The 23,345-nt window shown below is 42.6% G+C and overlaps 1 protein-coding gene across 18 annotated transcripts in view; it reads right to left on the bottom strand.

Moving 5' to 3' along the window:
• The window catches only part of HMG20A (high mobility group 20A), a 177,249-nt gene that overhangs the window by 114,114 nt on the left and 39,790 nt on the right, over positions 1-23,345 (bottom strand). For 8 of the 18 annotated variants that reach the window (XR_015275897.1, XR_015275893.1, XR_015275894.1 and 5 more), the window contains one exon: positions 15,575-15,699. The exons of the other annotated variants lie outside the window; for them this stretch is intronic. The gene's annotated coding sequence lies outside the window, so the exon portion shown is untranslated. The remainder of the gene's footprint in view (positions 1-15,574; positions 15,700-23,345) is intronic. 18 annotated transcript variants of the gene reach the window in all.

Raw genomic sequence — 23,345 nt, 5'->3', positions numbered from 1 at the left:
GGCTGAAACTCCTAACTCTTTCCTTCTCATCTATAATCTGAGAAGTGATTTCAATTAAGGAATAACCAGAAGAATAGAAGGTGGTCTGAGCATTATTATTATTAAAAGATCAGGTGTATACTTTCTTTTTCTTGCTATTTTTCCTTCTAATAATCATTCCTGAATTTCTGTTTACAACTCCTGCTCCTGGAATCAGTGATCTTCAAGCTGAATTGGAAGAAACTCCAGGCTTGGAAAGCCACTGAAATCAAGTTTCAGCATCTTTTTGACAGTTCTCACACCTACCGACAGACAGCTGGTAATGTGCTATATTATAATACATTCTCATCTGGTTTTGCTCTGGATTAGGCTGCTGCTTTCAAAAATGCAAATGTTAACTCCCAGAACAAACTTTGCTTGATGATGTTAAGCTTATGTGTAAACTGAAATGCAGCAGACTTTCATTACAAGAGCTCAACCATTTAAAAAGATGAAAATTACAAGATGGGCACATTTTTAAAACAAATATTAGAACATGCAACCTGTATTTTATTGATTATGTTTCCTCATCTAACACTTCTTTTGCTGCATATAAATGAAATTAATGTTTCTTGAACAGAAAAACTGTAAAGGATCAAAAATCTTTTGGACTGCTAGAACTCCTGCGAAGGATTTGCCTCATGATCATGGCAATGCAAAGCTCTGCTGCGTGGCTGCTGATTGCACTCTCTTCTGGGCATAACCCAGGTGGAAAATAAGCTCTCCTGTGTGCAAACAGGACACCAAACTGCCACACTCCCAAAGCTTTTGCACACAGATCCTTCATGCACAGGAGATTCCCACTCCAGTAGAGGACACACTGCAGGAAGGGAGGCAGGGTCTAGGATAAGGCACTACATACATGCTTTTGGTAAGATCAACCACTCCAAGTTTTTTGTCTGCTCCTCAAGCAGCATATTTCTTACATCTGGTATGCAAAATACTGTAGTAGAGAAGAACATCCCATTTTGATTTAAATGAATGCATTTATTTCCAAAAGGGAGACCGTAAGTTAAACAAACACATTTCTCTCTTTGCACATGAAAGCATTGTTTTGTCACAGATGTATAGTATAATACATTTATTTTCTCAATTGTTTTGTATTTGTAAGGCACTGCCAGTTATTTGGACGGGTTTGTAAGGATGAAGCAAATTGCTCTGTGGGGCTCTATTCAGGGAACATAATATTCCCACAAAAGCACCATAATTCTGCATGCAGCAACACAAACTGCCATGACACTGCAGCAGCTGGCAGGGCGGATAGAGTTAGCATTATCAAAACCAGCACGACAACTCCACTCCAAAAGCCCCTTATATGCATAAATTAATGATGAATGTACATTGATTAGCCCCCACCCAGACTCCAAGGAACCCTGCCTTCCTGCAATATAATTTGGAAGCTCACCAGTTGCTTTGTCCATTCACGAGGCCTGGGGAGCACTTCAGCTTGTCCTTGGATTGCACTGGCCTGGCCCAAAGTCCTGGAGCCCTGCTCACAGGTGTGCACTGGGCAGATCAGGGACTGAGCCATGGGGAACAGCCAACAACACAGAATGGCATCAGCAATGTGCCAGGAGGGGCATTTTGGGAGGTCTGCCACACAGAAAGCTGAGACAAGAACAACCTGCCAGGGATCACATCTATGTTCCAGAAGTTGGATATAAAAGCAGCTGCATATATCCTTCTGACTGAGTACCTCCCTTCTCCAGGCATGCAGAATGGCAAAACAAGCTGTCACAGAAACACTTTATGAGACTGTTTTCCATCACAACTGCAACAAGCTAGAAATGTCCACAGGCCCAGTGGACACTGCTGCCCCCAAACTCTCAGACTTCTCCAGCTATGTTTTGGCTTCCTCCACAGCTTTAACCAGTTCCCACTTGGCACATTCCAGCTTCCTGAAATTTGGCCACAGAGGCCTTCCTATCCATCTCTAAGTCCTGGTTACACAAAAATAGGTTTTAAAAACCAAGAAAATATGTGTTCTGAATACAGGCTGACTAACTAACCCACATTACTTAGGTTAAGCAGGACTTAGACAAGGCTGGTTGACCTGGAGGCTCAAGTAAAACAATGTGGTAATTCACATTTCAAGTCAACTTGTCTTGTTTAATATTGAATCTGAGTGCAAAGCTTTTAGCATACATAGGTAAATAGATTTATAGTGAGTATATAAGACAATAATAATGATATGTAGGCAAAGTGAATACCTAGATCCAATAGTGAAGCCTCCTGTTCTACTGCAGCCTCTCTAAAATATCCCTGCATTTTCCTATGTCAGGCGACCTGACGTTTCACTAAAGGCACTTTAACTAAACGCACTTCCTTCACTTCCTGACTAGTTTCTGTGGATCATCTGTGAGGCTGCTGAAGCCAGGCTTCTCCTTGCATGCTAATTACTCCTCTCAGCCTAGGAATGTGCTTTTGGGTGCTGCTTCTGTTACCATACACGAGCTCAGCTTGAGTGAACCCGGCACAGCCTAGTTTACATGAGCAGGTGCACTGAAATTGAGCAAGAGAGGAAAATCTGTGTCAGCAGGAAAATTAAGAGAGGAGCAGTGCAGGGGGCCTTAAAGAAACAACCACCTCTTGCTTTATACTCATTGTCTCCTCCAGACATGAGAGTTAGAGGTTTCATGAAGAGGTCCAACGGTGATTGAGACATTAACTTCAAGTTCCAGACTACTGGAATTCTTTAGCCAGATGTTGTCTGGGATCCCATGGTTCTTCTAAGCCAATCTTTCCATCAGCATCATTAGATTGTAACAGCTCACAACCTCAGAAAAATTACTGCTTACAGCACTGGCAGATAATAACAACAATGCAGAAGGAAATCTGGGCAGAAATCTCAGCCTTCTAGATTATTTTGCAGGATAGCATTAGTTTTGATCAGTCAGCTCTAGTGTGGAAGCCAGGAGAAGAGCTGACTCAGAGAACACACTAAGTGGTGACTTCACACAGCAACCTAATGATGACATTGTGGAAACTTGTGTACATCTACTGAGCATCACTGGGAGAGAAGGAAGAGCCCTGCAATATAGTGTTGTGATTCCTAATAGACCAGTAGAATTCCTGTTGTCAGAGTCCTAAGGGAGGTCTTGAACAATTGCTGGAGCTGGGAGGTAGCAGAAAAAGGCAGTGTCAGCTGAATTCTCTAAGCTCTCTGCAAAGGTGAATCAGACCATTATCCCTGTTTAGTACATCTCTATGTGATTAGCCCAAAGTGACTTACCCCAAATGAGCACCCCTCAAGATGTCCAGCCCATCTTTTCCAATTCCCAGCCCATCACTCATCAAGCTACAACAACAGATCCCTGGAAGACTACAGGCCCTGACCTCTGAAGTAGCAGTGACTAAGTCCCATAAAGAGCATGAGAGCCAAGATGATTTTCCTGCTGCTGATTGTTACCTAAGAAAATTCTAGAGAACACTGTTCTCACAAACAGGACAGGAAGGCAGTGCTGTGGTGAGCCGGGATCTATCCACTGCATGGGCGGGTTGGTCCCTCTGCCAGCCACAGTAAAGAGAGTAATTACACAGAAATAACTCTGATAGGAGAAAGCAGAATGTCTGTGCATTTGCTAGCAAGTTGGATAAGGGTGTTGCAGAATCATATAAGGATTTAGGTTGGAAGGGACCTCAAACACCAGTTCGTTCCAAGCCCCTGTGATGGGCAAGGACACCTTCCACTAGACCAGGACAGTCCATGGCCTCAAACACTGCCAGGGATGGGACACCCACAGCTTCACAAGGTCTGTAAGACCCCAGTGCCAGAATCTCACCACCGCCACAAAGGAAAATCAAATCACTCAATGGCATTCACCAAATTCAACTGCACTGGGCTGGTGGGGAGCAAGGGAGAAGAGGCAGCCACTGTGGCTGGATGGAAGCACAAGGGCAGGTCAAATAGATTTACAAGGAGTTTGAAGTAAGAACTTCACAGCATAAGGCAGCAGTTGCAACAAAATATGCTAATATCACACAGCAATCAATACAGATCGAAAATTGTGTCAGCTTTACAAAGCACCTCCCTATTTCCAAGAGGATCATTAGGAAACAAAAAAAAGGTTCACTGCAGTTAACACGGCTGAAACTGTGTTTTATGTCTGGAGCTGAAGTCATCGCATGAGTTCATGTCTGAAATGAGCGAATGGAAAAGAACACATGGAAAAGATCGCTCGGCTCGGGGCTGAGCGCGCTGTTTCCCCGGTGCCCACCAGGGGTCCCCCGCGCTCAATCCCACCGCGGGGAATTGTCTCCTGGCAGGATGTTTGTCATCCCAACCCATCCTCTCCCCTCCCGTGCTGCCCAACCATCCCACAGCTCCCCAGACACCAGGCCAATGACACCTCAAAGCTCCTCACCAGGCTGAAAGCCAGTGCTTAATGACACATCTCTGGGGTTATATGCACGTAATCCCACACCAACCATTCCTGGGCATGCAGAACAGACGGAGCCACAGCAATGAATCCATGATTTGTCTGCATGGTCACAACATCTGTACATGCCTGAGATGTGTTCCCATGGGCCAAACACACCTCACACTAGAGGCAAACACATCCTTGCTTCTCAGAGGCTGCAGGCACTGGTGTGATATCAGATTTCCCAGGATGGATTTGAGCCTTACAAGTCCACATGTGAGAATGCCAGTGGTTACAAAGCATGGACTGTAAGTAACCGGTGGGTAATTATGGAGGGATGTGTCTGTGTGGCTCAGCTCCAATATCAACAGAGGGAAGAGCTCTGCCTATTGAGTCACCAGCAGCATTTCCTTCCAGCCCCTGGGTTTCCTGACAGGTCCCCTCTGAGTTATTGCCCAGACCCACATTGGCTAAGCTCATAAAAGCTGCTGAGCTCACATCCCCAGAGAACAGGGCTCCAGACCCCCACAGCCAGGAGAGCTTTCCTGGCCACCACCATGCTTCAAGGACATGGTACCTCACCAACCTCTTTATTACAGCAACTGAACTGAATTCCAACAACATCCCAGTCCCAGCCACCACAGAAACTTGGGAGATGCCCTGCCATCACCAAACAAGGGCTGCAGGGATCACGTGAGAGTTTTAGTGCCCCATCCCTTCGCTTATCCATGAATCCCCAATTGTCCATAGTCCAAGCGCCCCCGTGTAGGAATGAAGTCAGCATTTACTCTGCAGGAAAATAATTTGGCTAATGAGAGATGATTAAATGAGAGGAAGATGTTTCTTAATCAGAGATCAGATCCTATCAAAGAAGGCAGAAGTGTGCCAGACATTCACATTATCACAAGGGCAATGAATACACAGGCATTTTTGTTTTACCTTCACAGTGTGCAAGGCTACCTGAATTCTTCTATACTTAGTTATTTTCTGCTATTTGCTATAGACTTTTCATTCACTTTCAGGTTTGTCCTACTGCTTCCTTCTGGTTTTCTTTTTATATTCCTTTCTCAGTTCCACATTTTGGGAAATTCTGTTTCTTCTACTCTCCCCATCCCTTCCAACAAAGCTGAACGGTGAACATGTGCTGATCTTTCTGCTCCATGTAATTCCCCACTATAATTTTCACTCAACAGATTTGTTAGCCCCATAAAACAGTCACTGAAAAGTTTCCAACAATAAGAAGGACTTAGGACCCCAAAAACTTCATCTCATTGGATCAGGTGCCAGACCAAGCTAAAGCAACGGTCTGATGGAGACCAGAGGGCATCTGCCAGGGTTCTGCAGTAAAGCATCTGCTCTGCTGCCTGTGGGCTTTCCTGTACTACTGCAGCAGCTCCTTCACATCTCTACCAGAGCAGAGTAATTCCCCAGGTCTGCAGGACATCTGAAGACATTTCTGAAGACCAGATAAGAGGAAGCTGAAAAATTCAGCTTCAGAACTGCATGTATCTCTGAAACAATAAATGTTTTGAGTGATCAGCATTTCTAGGCAGCGAAACAAATGAGTGTTTCCATTCCCGGGGGAAGCGGGAAGCAAACTCCACTCCTCTGTTCTATAGCATACAGGAAATCTGAGTGATTGATGGCAGCAGTAGGGAAATGCACATTCAGCTTATATTTCCAATGTAAATGACTTGCCACCTCACCCCTCTGCTTCCTGTTCCTTCACATAGCCCCCACACTCCGGCTGGTAGTTGTAGTATGTGTGAATCAGGGAGGAAAAAGGAAACAGGACTTGTTAGACTGCTTCCCTCCATCCCAGTTTAAATGACAAAGGGCAAACAGCTGTTCAGGCCTGAGCTCTTCTTGCCCACAGACCCAGGGTTGTGATACAGGGATGGACTAAGGAATCCTGCAGCACTGTTGCCAGACCCAGTCTGTGCCAGGTGCAGAAGGCCCCTGCTTACAGAACATCTCCTTGCATTACAAAGGCCAAAGCAGAAGGCAAAGAGGCTTTTTAGGATGCTGCACACCATGTGTGAGACCTGCCCGGTTTGCAGGGATGCTGAGACACAGCGAAGGCCAGGGCAAGAGAAGGAGCTGCAAAGAACGCGGGAACATCCGCTGCAGGAGGCATGTCCCTGCTCTTTCCCAGGCAGCTCACTGAGAGGTGCTTATTTTTACAAAGCAGGCTCTGAGATCTTAAAGAACCAATGTTGTCGTGGTGCCCTAAACCAATGAGTATGTGACCTACGCGTTCCCACTCTGTCCCTTGACCTTTTCCCATAGCGTTCTCCAAAAGCATCACATGAAAAATAGCCCTTCTCAGTTCTCCAGAGACTTTGGAGACTGCATCAAAGCTCTGTGCTTATAAACAACTCCAGCTATGCCAAAATGCCATTCCAGCATCAGGGGTCCCAGGATTTCTAAGCCTGTCACAAGGAACTGGAGGGAGAGGGGGCAGGGGAGAGGCAGCATGTGTTGCCAAGGGAAGGGGCAAGCCAGGGCCAGGCAGCTGGGGTGTGAGCTGAGCTCCAGGAAAGCCCCATGGGCTGAGACAGGATTTGCACACACACCTGAGGCTACACAGGATGCTTCTGCCTCCTTGCTTATTACAAATAGCTCTCTTAGCATAGGCTGAAGGATCATTTACCTCATTGATCCTTCAACCTCATCTTCTTTTCCCCCTTTTCTCACCTTGCTATCTACTGACACTCCAGCATCCATTCTGGAGAGGAATTTACAGCCCAGGTGAAAACAGAGAACTCAACAGACTGCAGAGGGGCAGTTCTTGAGCATCAACTCTAGTTATTTGTTAACTCTTCAGGCTTTGAATGGCAGCTGTCCAACAAATACCTACAGGAATCCCTGTCAGCTCCCTCTGGTGTCTCACACCATCCTTGGCACATTCCTACTTTTTGCTGAGAAAACCTCATCTGTTCCCGGTTTTTGTGTTTCCTGATAGCTCCAGATCTAACTTCCCTTGGCAATAGCTGCACACACTCCTTGAACACCTTCTAAAAAGCAAATTTCACAGAAGATGCTCCATAATTGAGTGAGACTTTTTCTCAACCATCATCCTATTCCTGTGACTTCTATTTTGCCTGTATTTGTTCCTCCACAGAATATTAAGAGCTGCACGAGGATCCTCAAATCAAACTCTTCAGTGCATGGCCCATACAGGGTACAAACCCACAACCTTGGTGTTATTAGCACCATGCTGTAATCAACAGGGCTGATGATCTCAGGGCTTTTGTCCTCCTGTTCCTGCCACAGACTACAGGCAAGGCCTTCAGTTGGGCAATCCACAGCAAAGGCTGTTTGAGCACTAATTACAGCTCGCTGTCCCTTGTTTCAGTGCAGTACTTTTTGCCATGAAAAGGGAGACAAAAAAGGGGTAAGTTTTTGTAACCAGCACATCACCACCTCGGCAAGCTGTGCTTGGAGCTTCACTGGTCGAGTCTGGGTCACACTCCCCAGTACAACCCAGCAGCCAAGGAAAACCATTTTTATGTCTGGATACATGGACTGGTGCTGGTGGTAGCCAAGCAGGTTTGTGTTTGGGTAGCTCTTACGTGGCAATAGGGACACTGCCCTCTCGCAAGGCAATAATTTCAGTCCCAACAAGGAAACTGGGTAATTACAGAGAAAAGCAGCAGGAACTTCAATCATTCCTACTGTGTCAGGTCTTTTAAAAGAAATGATGGGATAATGAATGCTTTGACTCACTTTCAAAGCACCTGGCAGGACAGACAAGAGGAAGCAACAAGGTTAGGAGGGCTCCATCATCCTTCCTGGTTCCTGGGGACTGACCCTAGAGGGTGGGAGATCTGGGACAGGATGGTGTGATCATAGGATGGCATAAAAATAGCAATTCAGTCACATGAGTTCTATTGCTGTAGATGTCTCCAGTTCAAGAGCAAAGCACCTGACTTTATTCTGGTTGATCTTGTTCATTCTGTATTTTAGTTGTGGCCCTTCTTTACCATTTTCCCTTTTATAGAACATCAGAAAAGCATTAACTCATGACTTTATTTCATTCCACTGACATAACTGCTTAAATATCCTTCCTGAGGTTTTGACATATACCACTTAGACAGAAATTTAGAAATTTAAACCATGGAAGCTGTAGGACATTTAAAAAAATTAGAAAATATGTGGACAATTCTTCTGTTATTTTAACAATATGAAGACTCAACACTTTTTTAAGTCCACCAGCAAATGCAGGGAAATATGTGCTTACCTGGCACAAATATTAAACTGAGCACATAGATTTTTAGAGTCACACATTTACTACACACCCTGCACACATACTGTAACCCCCACATTCACAAAAACACATTTACAGCACATAAGGCAGGCACAGATTATTTTCACTGCAAAGCACCTTTTTTCTATAGGCAACAGGAGCATGTGTACCAAGGGAGCACAGATACACTGAACATGCAGACAAAACATCCATTCATTCCATGTAACAAAGATTTATGTCTACCAAATGAAGAATTGCACCTGTATATGCATTTGGAATAAATTTGACATTAGCAAATGTACAATTGCTGTGAAAGGAAATAATACATCTGATGCACTCAAAAAAACACCCTTAATTGTTCAGCCCAGAAAACAGGAAAAGAGAACAATCAAATGAAATGCCACACACACAGGCACTGTATGTGCACGGAATGTACACTGGAGAAAGCACACCATCATAAACAAACACAGTATTCCCAGAAGACTTCTCCATACACTTACATTGTGCTCAAATGCACACAGGCAGACCCTTAACCATACACTCACCCGCACAAATATGTATCAGAAGAACAAAAGCCCGTCACACATAATAAGGAGTCAAAAATGCACACTTTAGAAATGAGGAACACACGACACAAATACCCAACTCATGCACATAAGTGTTATATATGTGCTCCACAGAAAATAATTCCTAAGTCTCAAATGCAGGCTGCAGTTAATAATTCTAAGGCACTGGGGGCTGCATTTCGCTCTGCAGTTCAGAGCACAGCACACAGAGGAGTGGGGCTGAGGTCATAGCTGGCCCCACATGTTCAATGCCTACAGTTCATGAGCAGAATTTAATCTTCTCCCAGAGTAAGCACCTTCACTGCTGTTGTAATTCCCCAGAGCCATCTTAGAACTATATAAGCTACTGTGTCTGGACTGCCCTGTTGCAGCCAAAATCCATTTGGAGATTCATTGGTAATTCTCCCATTTTTTTCCTCTGTCTAGGGGACCCAAGAATTCAATTTTATGGAGGGTAAACTACTGCAACCCTCACATGGGCATCTCAATTAGCCCTGTGCCCTCTTACCTTACTACCTCTACAGCTGCAGTGGAGGGCAGCCACTGGTTCCACTACAGCGCCAGCCACAACCCGAGCAACAAAGCAGCTGTTGGAGGTGGAGGATAAAGGCATTTTACTCTCTTTTATTGCCCAGATAAGACCTCTGATAATTTTACAGTCAGACTATCGAGTACCTAAACAGAAACAAATGCACCTAATCAAACGCATCAGTGGGCAATGCCAGAGCAGCCAGCCAGGCGTGACTCCAGCATAAATCAAAAGCAGGAGGCAGAACACTCTGCTGCCTGCCTGAGGCCTACAGACAGCCTTCCACTTCAGAGAGGTTTGCATACAGACAAAACACTCCTGTTCCACAGTTTCTGCCCACTACAGGCTAAATGGGAAATCCCAGTGACCCACTGAGAGAGATTCTGGCTTGCAGCTTGAACACCAGACTCAGCTTCAGCTGCTCCACATTCCAAACCTACTCCAGCCATGGACCCCCAAAGAAATCCTGAGGCGGATGATTCATTACATCTATTGAGCATTGTTTAGAAGTAACCAACCTAACCCCACCATAGAAGCTTAGAAAGAGAAAGGCACATCCACAGCATGTTTGCTTCTCCTTCCAGAAACGTACATTTCTCTCTGATGTGATGAAATCTAGACTTGTTTAGATATAGCTGTCCATATTCAGTGAAACAAAATGCCTTCCACATATCTCCTTTGGTCCTTTGTCAGGGAAATGGAAATCAGCACATCTCTGCCAGAAGTTGCAGTCTCTCTAAATGCTACAAACTTGCACAGTACCCCACATGGAGAAGGATCTGGTCCTGCTGTCGCAGCCCAGCCTGATGGCACAGCCACAGAAAGACAGACATAACCTGGGGTCTGCCTTGTCCCTCCTGAACAACTCTGACCAAGCAAAAGTTGTGGAAACCCAGAAAAATGGGGAGTATCTTTTTCTCCAAGTGTTCTATGTGGTAAGCAGAACAAACCAAAAGAAAAACAAAACAAATCAGGAGAGACTAATGAATAAAAATAACAGACTCTCTGCTTTTCTCCTTGTAATTTCCCCACCCCAGACAGCTGTAATGTGGAAAGTATTGAAATTTAAATCACACCTCAGCCTAACCTCAGCTGACAGGCTGCCAATGCAATAATCTCAGCCTGGCTATCTTCTCTCAGGGAGAACGACAAACCAACTAAAGCAAAGTGATAAATTTTCAATTTTATTTTAAAATATACCAGATGGGAGATTTTATTGGAGTCATAAATATGTCAAAAGCAATGTTGGCATATGATTGGAGATTGCCCCCACCAAGGGAGCAGCTCTCCTTGTTTAGAAGTGCCATCAGATTCTTAATAAGAACCCCAGTTACACTGCAGCAAAATAGTCCCTATATTAAGCCAATTGAATGTCTATTTGCCAGACGTCTTTTCTCTCTTCTCTGCCAGCTCCAGCTTCTTAAACAAGAGAAATGAGGGTGCTCAGGTCAGACCTAAGCATCACCAGTTTGAGTTCTCATTTTGTTGTTGGAAAATGGCTGAAAAGTATTTGATTTCTCACTAGTATTTGAAAACAGAATTTCATGTCAGTCAATGAAGCTTCCTTTGATTTCTTAAAATCCCAACCAGCAGGTGTCAACCAAGTTCAGCCTCAGATTTAAAGCAAATCGAATTCAAGCCCTTAATCCTAGCCATGGGTCAACCTCAAATTACGGAAATAGAGCTTGGCCTCAGTCCCAAAATTTCATGTGAGCTAAAACCAGTTCTAAATCCCACCAGCCACTTCCAGAAATATGAGCTGCCTTTTGTAGCCTCTGCACCTCTCCTCCTTCTACCACTGGTGCTGTGACAGATCACAGTAGTCTAACAGGAAGAAGTCTGATATTTATGCCTTTTCATCATTTCAAAGGTTTTACAGACTGGCTCTACCAGCTATGTCTCTGAGCACAATTCTCTCCTTCCAGCTTACTCAGAAAATTCCCATATTCTTATACCAATACATTCAAATCAATCAACTCCACCACCACTGATTCCCATTACCACAGAATCTGGCTCACTGAAACTCTGACACTGAGAATTTAATGCAAAAAGCAAGTGAAAAATAACAATAATCTGTCATTTTATGTTTTTTCATATAAATGCTTTGCAGATTTAATCTTTTAGCCACAAAACTGTAAAAAGGGGATAGTGAATTAGTAAGAGAGCCAATACATAAAATACTACAAAATAATATCCTGCAGTTATAATGAATCTCACAGTAACAGCACCACGGAGGGCAAGGCGAGACGGGAACGTAACCAAAAAGTGACATAACTTTGCATAGGATGGAGGTCTGTGGTCTTTTTAGACATTACTTATTCCTCACAGTCAAAGGAGTGTTAGATGCTCTTTCAGTATTCTCTCTAACAGATTGATCATTTGCTGTAGAAGGCTTTCAAAAAACTTTGTGAACATAAAACACCATCAGGTACATTTATCACAAAATATCATCCTCCTACCCACAGCCTCCAGTCCTGGACATGCCATTCATTGGTCTTGAAGCAGCAGATGCATCAAGACAAGCTGAAGCTTTTAGCAGCTTTTTAATCTGAAGGAGCAGATTGAAATAGAAGAATCATACCCATCAGTCTTAGGCTTAAAATATTTTGACTTAATGTTCTACACAGTGAGGCTGGCATTCCTCTGGCTTCTGCAGTGTTTTCAATAGGGACTTGTGCAATTTATCATTGATTGGCACAAGGTCAGGGAAATCTGGCAAAGTACAAAACAGCTGGGAAAGAATTTAGCTTGCATTGTAATGCTTTTGACAAAACAGAAATCCATGGTAGGGACATGAAAGAGAATGGCCTGGCCCTACTCTTCCACCCTCAGGAAGAATCACTGAGAAATCAGAATTGGCTAGTTCCAATCACATTTGAAACTATCATTTCCCAAAATTCTGTCCAACAAGCACTGATAATGATGGAAGAGCACGGACAAAGCTGAATTCAGGAACACTGCTGCCTTCACAGGTTAAAAGGTCTGCAAGGCCATTTCCATTACAGAACCCATGGAACTATTTGGGGCAGTAATGCCTCTCAGGGCGCTCTAATGGGCTGATGCACAATAGTACAGCCAAGCTGTAAGTCCTCCAGGACAAAGATTGCAGCTGACTATAGGTCTGTGCAATATTTAGCACAATTGAGCTTCAGCTCTAATAGCAGCCTCTGTTACCGTGCTACAACAATGGGCAGTGATAACTTAGATAATAAAAATAACATAATGCATCAGGAGTATCTGTGGCATAATTACAAGGTTTATTCAAAGCACCTAATCAAATTGTTCAGCAACTTAGCATAAACACGGACATAGAGGCAGATACTCCTAGATTAAGGAGCAAATTATGATTAGCACAGGTATAATTGCCTTGGAACTCTCTACACTTTCCGTCAGGCCAAGGACTGACTAATAGCATGTTCAGGCAAGCACATATTTCTCCTTGTGGAAGATAAGACCCAAACACTTGTTTAAGAGCAGTCTGAAAATGTAGGGATCTGTGAGTACTGCACCTCTGAGCCAAGGAGAAACCAACCTTAGGCAGCTTGGTTACCTTCAGACTTACTTAAGGTGTCTTTAGGGCATTCTCTAGTTAAGATGGTACACTAGTAAAATCTATTTAATTATTTGAATAAATTTTACTATTTAATAAATCACTTAACAAAGGAGTGAACTTGTTTAGGTTTTGACTGGTTAACCTACCTGGCAAACAGGTAATATCCAGGCAAGTAGGAATGTTACTTCATCATGTTACTCAGTTCCCAGCCCTTCCAGTAACGGGCAAGCCTGCTGTCTCACTAGAAAGCTGTCCCATTAAATCATTGCAGCACACAGTAACTACAAAGGCCCAAAAGATTTTACTGTACTCTCACATTTGGCAGCTGCATGACATCAGTCCATAGAGAAGACCCTAATATAATCTCAAGAATATAAAATACTGACAGCAAACATCACAGGATCCCACCTAGCACAGGACATTCTCCTTTCCAACACACCACTGAACACCCCTCCAGTGCTGGCAGATGTCACACAAACTCATTTGTGCTCCTGCTTTGTGTCTGTTCACCTTCAGGAAAAAACCAAGCACCAGCTGACATGTAGAGCTGGAGGCCTGAAAACACACAGCCACCTTTAAATGAAGCAGCAGCACCAGGAACGTCCCACAGGGGTGGGGAATCAGCAATAAAACCATCTGCAACAAGATCAGCTCCCGTCGACCCGCCAGGACCCCTCCCTTTTGCTTCCCTGATCCTCTTCCTGTCCTAGCATCACACCAGGACCTGGACACATGAGCAGATACAGGCTTCCCTTTAATGCAGCAGCTACCTTATAAATTACATAACAAATTAAAATTACTTTATGACAGTGATAACACCATCATCTGTAGTGTTCATGGGTTAATAAATTGTGCCCATGAATGAATATGTGCTGACTCACTAACTAAGCTGCAAATGAGAGCTGTTCATCTCCTCTGCAGTACCCTGAAAACCAGTGTCCCTCCTCTGCCAGGGAATTCATTTTCCCTGCTTCGGAGAGGAGGGGAGGGAATTACTTCCTCTTGCTGGCTTCCCGCATTAGTAAGGCCCTGGAGGTTATTTAAATGGGAACTTCAAAGGAGGTGTATGATCAGCTGTTTACTGCTGGAGGAGGCTCATTTTACACTCAGATTTAAAAGCCTCTCTGACTCAGAGGCAAACAGCATCACTTACAGCCTTCGAGTCTCTCAGATACAGGGGACCAGCAGGAAGGGGACCGACAGAGAAAGGATTTTTTTTTTTTTTTAAATGTTGGACAGGAAGGATTTTCAGGCTCGGTAGGGAATGCTAGGGAATGGTTCTCCATGAATAGAGAGCCTAAACACTCCAAATGAGGAGTAAGAGGCTGTTTGGTCTTTAAGACAGGAAGGGAAGGGTATTATGAAAAGTGGTTCTGAAGCACACAGACAGTTACAGAGGGAAGAAAATCAGAGATTCTCATGTACTGAGCCTCCTGCACACTTACCCACCACGTCTTTTCATCAGGTCTTGAGGCTACTGTGTATGAGCTGCAATTCGTTCCTTCCATCACCTTTCCTGAGGATGGCTGGGGATCAGCCAATGACTTACCTTGGGAAGCCTTATTAAGCAGATTCACTAATACAGAAGGAAGATTAAAAAAACCCCCTGCTCCTGGCACTTGGAGTGGAAGCTGCATTTGTGATGTGCCTTTGTTCTCCTAAGCACTGAGTTCTCAGTCTGACATTAGGATGGATTTGGAAGGGAGATGAGGTTTAGAGATAAGGTAATTCCCCCACCACCAGATGAGATCCAGCCAGCACAATGAGCAGTCCATGTCCTATCAAGGCAGCTTAGCTACACCCTTTCACAGTTCCACTTAGCTTTGGCCACTGAGAACCTACCACACACGTGAAATTTAATTGGTTAATTTTAATCGTGTTTGGAAGTGTGGAGTTTGGGGTTTTATTCCTGGAAGCAGAGAAAATCTCACCTCCATCTGTTTAAGCAACCAAGCACATGGAAAAAGCAGACAAGATCAAAGAAACCACCTCCCTGGAGAGCCTGTAAGCAGAATTTGTAAATACAGGAGCTTCTGCAGTTGGGCATATGGACTTGCCCTAAAACTCATGCTGGTCAAACCACAGAACTATGAATTTTCAACTAAATCTATGCTTCTTTTTTTTTTTTTCCCCCTCCCCATGGGCATAACTAAAATGGAATCTTCTGAGAAAAAGCCATTTTGACAAATTTTCTGACACATTCTCCCTAATACTGCCTACAGCAGGAAGCAGCAAGATTAGCATGGTAGAAATATCACCTTGTGGGAGAAATAAGCTCCAGGTAATGCCAGCACTTACATATGGTTGACTATAACTGCTCCAAGCATATTTCAACTTCTGTCTCCATCAGGCTGAGAAATTATTGCATATATATTCATCTGATACAAAGAAAGTGAGCCCTTGGAAGGATTTTTTTTTCTTCTCTGAAAAATAAAAAGGGTTGCTTTAATTAGAATCTACTAGCTAAAAGCCTGTTTTTGGAGTAGTTGCCTCCATTTTGTTCCATTAGCCACCATATGAAGCTGGATCAGGAAAAAACTTGATATGTAGTTGAAAAAGAAATGTGAATGAGAACAAAGTAACAAAACCCACAGCCTAGAAGCAATCAAGCACCCAAGAGTATTGAGAAATGCATCCCCTTATTTATGTATTTCACTCCTCTTCCTGTGATTGCAATGCACAGGAAAGCAGAGGAGTGACAGCCGTAGATAACGGGCTCAGAAGGTCATGAACCACAGGTGTGTCTCTGCAAGCACTGCTGAAAGCCCATCCCAGCTGATCCCTGCAGCTCCCAACACCACTCCAAATGCCCCACAGGTATGGGACAGATGTGTTTGCTCTCTCCTAACTTCACCAAGAACTTTCTGTGCTGAGAGCTCTGCCTGGACTGCTTTAGTCTCTTGGGGCAAAACTCTATTCCTGTGTTCCACCTGTACCTCCACCAATGTATTCAAGAGTGCACAGATCAAACTTTTGCTCGTTTTAGATTGTTCAAGCTTGCATGTGACAATGGCTGTGACTTCGAAGTGTTCTGAAAGAAACTACCTGGAGGGCATGGACATGTTAAACAAGGGAGAGTTTTTGCAAAAACTTTCTGTCAATTTATTCAGACAGATGGGAAGACTGTCCTCTGTGAAAGGCCCTGTTCTAGGAGCTCACAGATGAAAAACAAAATGTAAATTCAACAAGTGAATATTCATAAGATGAAAACTTCACAAGACTATTTTATATATAGAAGCCTTTGCTTGAGAACACACCTCCCAACACCAGCCATTTAAACTAATGAACCATCCAGACTGACACTACCTCTGAACCTTCTCATCACACCAGCTCAGCAAATTATGGCAGCAAATTATGTCTCTTGGGAGATCTGGAGTTGACAGGAACCTTTCCCTATAGGGCAGCAACCTAGCCAGCTCTAGTAGTTCTAGTAATCTACCAGTAAAGCCCAAATCTGATCTGTTCTCTTCTTCAAACATCAGACTGGGATAATAAAACAAGATTTCTTTAGCTGAAGAACGCTTCAGTGTTCTTCCCTCCCCAGTCAAACCCCTTGGGATTGACCTAAGCCTGTCATTTGTTCTAAATCTCAAAAAAAACTCAGTAGAAACACATTTCATACTGACTCAAGTGAGGAACAAGACTGAAATTCAGGAGAAATTAAGTAGCCCATGAAGAGAAAATATAGATTGTGGAGACTGGTGAATTTAGGACCCTGAGAAACAAATTTTTAGCAATGGTTATTATTTACTATGCACAGTCTTGTCTGTAGACATCAAACCCAGACAGTGCTCATTAGTATGCCATATAAACAGCTTTTAAACTGACACAGTTAAATTATGTAAGGCTATATGGCCACTGATTTTTATATTGGATAATTTTATTAATGTATCCACACCAAAATTAAGAATTTTGACATAAATATGTCAAATATGTATGTCTAGGCAGAGTACACCCTTATGGTTAAAGATGGTGTAAAATCACATTTCCATTATATTGGTAATTTCTGGCAAATAAAACAAGCCCAGGCAGGAGGTTATTTCTGGCTACTGCACTCAGTCATGTCATTCATTTTCTCTTATCCATTATTCTTTCCTGATACATTTTCTGACTACTCTGTCATGCAAACAAAACAGGACTGTGTTCAGAAGGCTACACAAGACCTTTGCTACCTCCGTGTATGGATACCAGTTCCACTTGTGTTCTTAAAGGTCAGAGCTTGAGAAAGAATAATGAAAATAAGATTCAACTGCAAGATTTGCACTATTTCAGCCAGTACAACTCAAGCAGAAAAAAAAAAATCACAAGTCTACTTTAAATAATAACTAAAAAGCCAAAAAGAAATTACTATTTCCAACCCCAAATCCTTTTAATCGTGTCCAAAACTATTAGTGGAGGTAGATGAATTAACAGAACAAAGCCTATGAATTCCTGTTCAGGTCACAGTGGTAGTTCGGGACACACAGGCTTAGACACAGCCCCTTTTATAGGCAGCTCTGTCTAAAAGGATGATGTTTTCTCTTTTCATTTGCACAATGAAGAACTGAAGCAGACCAAAAACATCCCACTGCCCAAGAACTTTGTCTCCATCAGTTCTTTTAACATCATTATCAATGAACTGAGTATTTCTCACTAATTTGATGACTGGACCATGAAGCACAAATAAGATCTGTTACACAGAGCCTGGAAAACCAACCCAGATCCTCTGGATCCAGGCTTAGCCCTCCCACCCCACCCTGAAAATGCCTTCATTGCATTTGCCCATGGTGGTGAAATACTGGATTGAGAGAAATTGCTAGTGGAGAACTTGGGAATCCAACTGAAATTTCCTATCATAAAGAAAAAGTAGCAGCAGTGACAGAAGGCAACAGAAGTGTTTCTTTAAGTGACAGGACTGACATTTTGGTGATGTGAAGCCCTCTCACTGCTAGGTTTTCAAGTGCTGATATTTCATCATCAAATTGGAGCTCAGCTAGTAAGTAGAGAAACTCAGCAGAGAAACAGTGACCCCATTATACGTGAAAGAGCACTGCTATTTTAGCTGAAGAAACATATGCTTTGTCAGCCTGGTAATAGATTGCAGGAGTTCCTCTTGGACTTTCTTTAGGAAGAACCCCCACGCAGATTCCTCTGTGAAGCTGCAGGATTACAGACACTGGATGAGTCTAGGAAAAGCTGGAGACACAGTTTCAGCTTCCATATGGACTGATAATCCAGAACCACATATATAACTGCTGAAGACTGCAGATGAAATCCTGGCTCCAGCAAAGTCAATAATTAAATTTTCATTAATTTCATGGGGGCCAAAAACTTTCCACTGAAGCTTTGGCTTTAGAAAACAGTTGATCTAATTGTGAAGTGTTTCCTACTAGATAAATATATCAAAACCACATCACAACAAACTCAACTGAGACAAACCAACCTGATATTTCCTATTAGTTCAGGCTAAAGTTATGCTTCAGAAGAATTTGATGGTTACTGCAGTCTGCTCTCCAAAACACCAGGCATGAGTGACATCGTGTCTCTCATTCACACTAAACACATACTGCTCAGTAATTTAACAACCAAATGCTTACTAATGTTCATGAAACTGTTGTCTGTGCTTTTATCACATGTGAGTTGTAAGACCACCTGTGTAAGAGGACTGAACAATTGAGCTTTGTGTCCCAAGGCATCAGTGCTGATCTATACCATCCTCCCTCACAAAACAGCCACATCTGACAGAAGCCTTTATAAAAGTCTGTCATCCTGCACAGTTTGTCCACTTTAAGATGATTTTTTATCTTTGTCTTTGATTTTTCCTCTTTGTTCTGTTAGTGCTTCAGCATTAGAGGAACCCATTTCTTTAACATTATAAATGTCTTGGACTATAATTCACTCTAAGTTCTGCTGCAGTATCACTGAACTCAACTACCAAACAGCCTCATTTGTAAAATCTGACTTCAGAATCCATTATTCTTAAGCTTGCCTTTACTGCCAAGAACATTTGACACAGACTTGGGAACAGACCAAATGCAGTGCCTGTGGATCTATTTCCTCAGAATGGGAGATGAGGGAGATAACCCTCAAACTCAAAGCAGGACTACCAGGAAAATAGATGCAAGAGATGTGATGAAGAAAACAGAAACACCAGAGTAAGGTAAGCGTGTCCAGGCATCATTGCCAAGCTCAGCAGGTACAGTACAGAGCATACCTTCACTTCATCTGGCTTCAAATTGCTCCTTTTGCAGGCAATAAAATTACTGCAGAAATCCCAGGGAATAAACTGAGTTAACACCCCATTAAATACAACAGACTTCCAATCTAAGGTAAGGACGTGCCCAGATTAAGCTACCCCTGTACAAAACTGGCCCATGGGTGACATACATCACTTCTACTGACTTATGCTCTGCAAGAAAGAAAAAAGCTGAGATGCATTTCTACAAGGTAGGAAAGGATTTGTTCTTTGAAGCATGCTTAAACAGCACAATGTGCTCTTCCATAAACATTCTTTCTACAGTTGAACACACACCCCAAGGGAGAAAGCCTGGAATTTGTAATTTTACATATTTTCTTTTATCAGTAATGTGATCTTGCCCCTCATGCCCCGCCCCCAGATTAAGCAGCCTTCATTTTATCCCTTCAGTTTGTTTTGTCAGTATCTGGCTTGGAAAATGGTACCAAAGAGAAGAGCACTGTTGCTGGGCTGACTTGTTGTCCCCATTTCTCAAAAGATAAGATAATTTAAAATACTTATTTCCATAATTTTGCCTTTTCTTAATACTTCAGTTGCAGTAGTTGTGAGCCCCTTCTAAATCCACTGGACAGTGACATTCCAGTGACATTCATAAAAAAGACTTGATAGGAAAAATCTTTCTTGGTGGAGCCACCTAAGTAAATTTTAGCTGGTTTTAAGCTGAAACAGTTCAGCACAAAGGAAGAGGACAAGAGAGGGGAAAAAAAGGAGGACAGGAAGACATACAGATAAGGGTAACAGCATGAAACCAGGAGCTATATTTTGATTGTCATGTATTTACTGACAGCCCTAGGTGCTGAAAAGGAGATAATTCTCTACAGTCTCTGCTCTCACATAAATTCAGTGTGCACTTTCATGAAACTGGGAGCCAAAGTGCAAGCAGGATATACCCCAGAGGGGAGCTCCTGCTTCTCTTCCTCTCCCTTCTGAAGCTCTTGCTCACTTAACAAAAACCCTAGTGCTTGCCAGACTTCTACAGGAGCTAAGCCAGTTCACAAAATACAGAAAACTTTCTACAACCACCAAAAGCTGTGTAGTTTTTTAGTATTTGGATGCACTAGTGAAGCTCAGGGTTGGGCGGGGGTGCTCCTGGCTGGAGTAAGACCATGGAGAAGCAGCTCCCTCCTTGCTGTACACCTGAGAGCTGGTGGGGCTGATGAAGTGTGAAGCTGCTGCAGGCTTCCAGAACAAAATCAGCTCTGCAAAGACATGGTACTGTGTAAATACCAACAGCTGCAAAGCTTCCATTCTATGGATTTATGTATTCACAGCTCCTGCTAGCTCCAAGTCAGCCGTGCTGATTTTGCCAACACACAGAGAGAGCTTTAGCCAACCAGAAATCTTTATCACAGCCACTCCTTGCTGTCAGAACAATGACCTTAAAGACAAGCTAACTCAGGTCATGTTTTCTATGCTGCTGTCTGTAACATGGCAATACTTGCTGAACCACTTCCACCCTGACCAGCTCTCAAAAAGTGGTAGGAAAAGAACAATGTAGCTGTATGAAATAAAGACAAGAATCTATTAAAACAACAGATACCAAAACCCTAAGATACTGCCATCTGCGTAGAACAAAACCAGGGAATTGACTTAAATTTTCAAATGCAGGAGCTCTGGCTCTGGCTTTCACTTCCAAGCTTTCTCATTCTCATTCCAAGATATCAAGATGGATCATCAGAAGGTCACTGCTCCCCCCTCCAGGAGGAAACTGCTTAAGTGGATAGAGATTTAAGATATCTGGAAATGCACATTTACCACTCAACTGTGATGTCCTCAAACTAGGGTGCAGCTGGAATTTCATTTTCACATTTTCTACTTTTCCTCTTCAAAAGCACTTCAAGAATGTATGGAATTTGCAGGTCTGAATTCAAACTTACTGATGATGAAAACTCAACCATTTCTGTTCTGGTAGTAAGTGAACATTAACCTCAAGGAATAAAGGCAAATTCTATTCTCGTATCCTCTTCTTCTGTCCTTATCCTACAAAGTTCCTCCACAGATTTTTAACGGGGTGAAGATAGAAAGCCATTCTTGCCACCTTCATCATGAAAAAAAAAAAAAAGATTGTAAACAGAATTTATCACTGTACATTTACATACGCCTGAGCCACTCATCATTAATACCAGTAAGCAAAAGGAAATTTAAACCCTTCCTCCTGCACATGGAGCTCATACATGTGCCTGAAAGCCACATACCACTATACAGCAATTACTCCTTTTACAGGAGCAGATGCTTTGCTTGGGTAAAAGCAATTTAAGAGAACTGAAATCTTTGGATGACAATAGCAACACTCTCCATAACCAGTCATTAAACACAAAGAATGCAGCCTGTGTTGTGCTGCATGTACAACATGCATCCTAAAAGCACCACAGTCCTTTCCAGGAAGGGCGTTAGATTAATTTTCCAGAGCTTTTCACTCTCCTGGACTCAGCCATCCTGCTGTATTTTTGATAAACTTCCTGCTAATCTGCCCCAGCCCAAACAGTTTACTTCTCTTCCTCCAATATTCAAGACACAAAACCAGCATAGACAGGAATTTGAAGTGTTATTGAGGAAAAGAAACTTCCTCTGAGAAGAATCAAAATACTGATACAGTTGTTAACACCCATTTTGAAGGGTGAGGGGTTGAAACTGTGTTTATAGGCCTTGAATTTCAGCTGGGGATTTCATTGCAAGTGTCTTGGGCTTAAGCAGTATTTCAAATAAATTAGATGAGGGAATTCTCTCTTGATTAACACTAGAACAGATTTAATAAAACTAGAACTGCCAATAAGAGATAGAAAGAAATCCCACAGGGCTATTGCTTCAAAAGAAAAACTAGAACTCTGATTTCCAGCCAGTCAGGTATTCAGTGGATGTAACACTGTTCCACTCAATTTAAGGAAACCAGATGGTATCTACCAACCAAGGATTTGGACAGGCAGAACTCTTTTTCATTAAGTTCTTGCAATCCAAATTTATAAACAAAAAGACCACATGGACTTCAATGCACAGACATATTTCTAGAGAAAAGTGAGAATGCCTTTTACCTTCAGAGTATGCATGACCATTCAGTAAACAGAATATTTAACAACTTTAGGAGAGGAGCTATTTCATCAACAGGAAGAGACAGCAGAGACTTACAACTACCTTACATCTTAGAATAACTTGTATTTTTACATTTTCAGACTCACAAACCATTAGTATTTGCACAGTAAATAGCAAAATACCCCAAACCTCCACAGCATAAGAATTACAGGTTAACTAATAAAACCCATAAATCAGTTTGTATAAATGCTATGCCTTGTATTACATAATGGATGTGGATACCTCACCACACACCAAAATGGTACAGTTCTTACAAAATCCAGAGATTTTGCAATTAAGGTAGCAAATCATGAATGTATTTTTAAAAAAGTTTAAAAAAACCTCAATACTATCAGCAATGAAGGAGAAAGAAGCAGCAAAACTCTTCATAGTTCACAAGCAGAAAGATTCTATGGTGAAAGTAAAGAAGAGGCATCAATGTACTCCTGACTGAAGGATTCAACTGAAATGAAACAGAAGGTTAAAAAGACCCAATTTAAGATTCCAAATGAATCCAACATTCCACATTATCAACAGGAACCTGCCTGAGCAAAGGGGAAGTGATCTCTTCCTCTTAAGAGCCTCAGATCCCCCCTGCTTCCCTTAGATGATAATTAATCATCACTCCAATTGCCCAGCTAAAGAGTAAACATGGGGGAACAAACAGGAACAAACAACAGAAGTATTACACCACATTGTCTCAAATTGAGCATGATTTACCACCATCTGCTCCTGGTGCCACAAACAGGAGCACAGGTTAGAAAGGAA

Source organism: Cyanistes caeruleus, chromosome 13 (assembly GCF_971803275.1).
Source record: "Cyanistes caeruleus chromosome 13, bCyaCae1.hap1.1, whole genome shotgun sequence".
In the NCBI taxonomy this organism is placed as follows: domain Eukaryota; kingdom Metazoa; phylum Chordata; class Aves; order Passeriformes; family Paridae; genus Cyanistes; species Cyanistes caeruleus.
This window is presented reverse-complemented; position numbering and strand designations above follow the sequence as displayed.